The sequence below is a fragment of the Taudactylus pleione genome, unplaced genomic scaffold (assembly GCF_031769625.1).
Source record: "Taudactylus pleione unplaced genomic scaffold, aTauple2 ptg000018l, whole genome shotgun sequence".
NCBI classification, from domain to species: domain Eukaryota; kingdom Metazoa; phylum Chordata; class Amphibia; order Anura; family Myobatrachidae; genus Taudactylus; species Taudactylus pleione.
The window spans coordinates 18,347,495-18,351,797 of NW_028284420.1; the positions used below are offsets into that span (position 1 = coordinate 18,347,495).

Here is a 4,303-nt window from a genome sequence, read left to right on the forward strand (position 1 = left end):
CGCTAATATTTTTATGGGATGCTGGGAAAATTGGTTCATATATAAAAATAACCCTTTTAAGGAAAAAATTTTTTTTTATAAGAGGTACATAGATGATATTTTAATGATCTGAGAAGGATCGGAAGAGGATTTTAAACAGTTTTTATTGTATATTATGGACAATGATATGAATTTGAAATTCACATCCCATTTTAATAAAACATCCATAGAATTCTTAGAAGAAGTGTGGTACTAAAAGAAGAAGTGTGGAAGAAGTGTGGTACTAAATATGTAGGAAAAACCAAGAGACCACTTAAAATAACAATACAGGAACATATCCGGAATATAAGAAACAAAGTGGAAGGACATGCCATCTCTAAGCATTTTATCTCACATCACGGATCTAATCCAGAACATCTGACATTTAAAGCAATCGAACATGTCACCCTTGGCGAGAGAGGAGGTGACTTAGGGAATAAACTGTCAAGAAGAGAGATGTTTTGGATTTTCGAATTGAACACTTTGACTCCACATGGCTTTAATGAAAGCTACGAGATAGCCCTATTCCTGTGATGGTCGATTCTTAAAGGGCGTAAATTGCTGTTTTGATACCAACAGCCAGACCATTATGTTAATGCCCAATCTCGTCCAATCTTGGAAGCTAAGCATAATTGGGCCTGGTTAGTACTTGGAAGGGGACCTCCAGGGAATACCAGGTGCTGTAGATATTATTGCACATATGCCTAAGGGTGCATAAGTGAAGGAATTTTACTGGCTACCTGAAAGGCATATTAGGAATAATATGTTCAGAGTTAAGAGCCTTTTTTCCTCAGGACATTTGGTCTGGAATTATGGACTACAAAATAGTGCTTTTCCAGAAGAAACAACTTGAACATTAAATGACTGCATTTTTATAAGAAACTATATGACACTGGAATTTCTTTAAAATTCTTCGCATCTCTCCTACCATCATGTTTGCCATCTGTGTGGATTCTAAACTCGTTATTTTAACATACTCGTGATTGTTTATATGTCCACTTGTCGCATTCATATGAGCCCATATAGACATGACATTGAAACCTCTTTCTAATTTTTCATATGAGCCCATATAGATATGACATTGAAACCTCCTTGTAATTTTTCCAACTTCCACTACCAATATGTTTTCCATATGTATGGATTTTAAACTAGTTAATATAACATGTTTATTGTTGTTCATATGTCCATCTGTCACAATCATATGAGCCCATATAGATATAGGTTTAATTTTATTTGCATTGTCGACCTGGAGAAATAATGTGTATACTCAATCTAACACTGTTCTTTTACCATAGTGTACAGACACAAATTAAATGGTAATTTGGAGAAATGGACTAGTGTCATTTGCTGTCTACATCCAATGGACTTCACTAAAATGGTGGTCGAGAACGAGAGGCACACTGTGACCAGATTTCCACATGAGGGCCATATGCATGCGCGAAGCCAAATGGAGGTGAATGGACATTGAACAGGTGAAGGGTGGAGAAGAACGCTGCCAGTGTCACGGAGCGCGCGTGCGCATAGCGGGTCCAGGAGACAGGCGGAAGTCAGTACTATGTATGGGCAGAAATGATGTGGAGACCCGGAAGTGGGTCCCGCATCCACGATCTTTGGAACTAAGTATCCTTTGGCTATAGACACTTTCATATGGAACCATCTTTATGGAATTACTTTTTTGAGGTGATGGCCCCTCCGATCCGGCTGGAATTGTCCTCAGAACATCGTGGTTGCTCAGTCGCGAACCGGAAGTGATGTCACCATGAATTAGCATAATGTATCAATCAGTCCTTATCAATGGGGGTATAAGTAAGATACACCCCAGGACAGCAACACCCCTTGATAAAGTCCCTGAAGGACGAAACGCGTTGGTAGCTGCCTCTTTCTTGCCTGATAAACTTTTATCATATATCCAGATAAGCATTAGCATTGCCGGTTATAATAATTATTTTTATATTTTAAAGAATTATTTAATGTTTGAATTTTAAACATATGATCAGTTATATGCTGTATTTATTCATTATCAATATATTATGAATTACATATTTATGACATATGTTTGTCTAGCACACTGCACTTTATAATACCTTAATAGAGCTTGTTTTTGCTGCTATTACTGTGTGCAGACCCTTTGATTAATTTTTATGTCTGTTTTATGGTATATGTTTGTCTAGCACACTGCACTTTATAAACATCTTAATAGAGCTCTAATTGCTGCTATTACTGTTTGCAGGCCCCTTGATTTATGTTTATGTTTTTTATGTGAATAAATTGTATATGATTATCACTTTCATCACTTTGTAGATATATTCACTAAGACCCTTTGTTTTATCTTATATTATATGCAACACACCAGGCGCTTTATTCAACTACACTTACACACATATATATATATATATATATATATATATATATATATTACACACACACATATATATATATATATATAAATATATATTACACATATATTTAGAGATATACCTAAATACACATATATGATATACTATATATATATGTATAGGATATATATATATATGATATACATAATATATATATATATATATATATATACTGTATATGATATAATATACATAGCTCATGCATTAATGGAGATGGATGCATTTATTAATTATATACAATTCATAAATGTAAGGCTTTCAGCGGCTGCAGACTGCAGCACCATAGAAATCACTCACAGTTTTATAGCAATCAGTGGCACGCGCTCTTCCTTCAGGCAGACACACCACGATCTCCCACCCTGCCTTTCACTTTTCTTGTACCTTTTAGTGTGGAGCCCGGAGGAGAGAGCACCTCAATGTCATCATCCCGCGAGACCACTACCTCCACAGCATCTAGGCAATTTAAACAATGAAAAGGTTGAAAAAAAAATGGTTACTGGTGTGCTGCGGGCGGCCCGGGTCCCTTGGCATGGCCGGGCCCGAGTAATCAGTACCCGCTCCCCCCCCCCTCTCGGCGGCCCTGTGTGTGTGTGTATCAGTGTGTAGTCTTGTAGTCTTTGTCAGTGTGTGTGTGTGTGTGTGTGCAATGTGTAGTCTTTGTCAGTTTGTGTGTCAGTGTGTAGTCTTTGTCAGTTTGTGTGTGTCAGTGTGTAGTCCTTTATCAAGACGGAGTTTGTCCGTCCGAAACGTTGGCGAACAACTGAAAGCGTTGGTGATTTCATTTACGTTGTCCAGTCCCGGAGTGCCTTTACACTATACTGGGGATATATTGCATTTTCAGTAAAGAGCACCAGGGCAAGTTGTATTGGAGTTTAGTGGTGTCAGAGTCTTGTGGAACTGTGTATAGATATATACAGTTTATATATCGATCGACCCTTCCAAAATCCGGCGTTTGCCACTGTCAGGGGTGCTGAGAGGGGGGGAGCGGGTACTTATTACCCGGGCCCAGGCTTGCTGGAGGGGCCTGGTGGGGGCCCAGCACCGCTCCCCCCTTCCTCTTACATCACAGCAGCCCAGCACACGCCGCTGTGTGCTGGGCTGCACTGGGAGACTGCTCGCAGCCACAGCAGTCTCCTATGCCTGTGGGGGGAGCAATCAAACTGATCACGGCCCCCACTGGTTATACACCATGCAAAGGGGGCTCACAGTGCCTGCCTCCCCAGCGTGCAGCACCATGATTTTTATTATTATTTTTACCTAAGGGGGCGTGACAACGTCTCCCACGATTAGGCCACACACCCTTTTACCCAGACCTGGTGGTCCTCCATATGCAGTGCCCCCAGTAGTGCCCCTTATATAGAGCCCCCAGTAGTAGTCCCCCTATGCAGTGCCCCCAGTAGTGGTCCCCCCTATGCAATGCCCCCAATAGTGCCCCTTATATAGTGCCCCAAGTAGTAGACCCCCCTATGCAGTGCTCCCAGCAGTGCTCCCCCCCAACAGTGCCAGTCAGTACCAGACAAAAACACACAAAAAAAAACCACTTACCTGAATCCCCGTTCCTGCGCCCGCCGCTGTCCGCTCCTCCGTCCTCCCGGGCCGGCCTGCTCTGCCCTATGGGAGAGACATCATGGCATCATGATGTCTACCCACTGCGGGAGTCAGAAGATGGAGCTCGGCTCCAGCAGTGGGCGCAGCGATCAATGAGAGTCTGTCTCTGGCTGCCAAAACAAACACACTGCCGCCGGGTAGAACAAGTGTACTAGCCGGCGCCTGTTTTTGTTACTGTGTAGTGTGGTCCATACGACACTGACCAGTGTCCTGGACCACGGCTGGTGGCGCCACACACACCCCCCCCGCTCCACCAGTCTGATGGCGTCCAGGGCATGAGC

At 42.2% G+C, this 4,303-nt stretch overlaps 1 pseudogene; it reads left to right on the plus strand.

Annotated features, from left to right (window-relative positions):
• The first annotated feature begins 589 nt into the window (after positions 1-589).
• On the plus strand, positions 590-707 carry LOC148540701 (5S ribosomal RNA; annotated as a pseudogene).
• Positions 708-4,303: the final 3,596 nt, after the last annotated feature.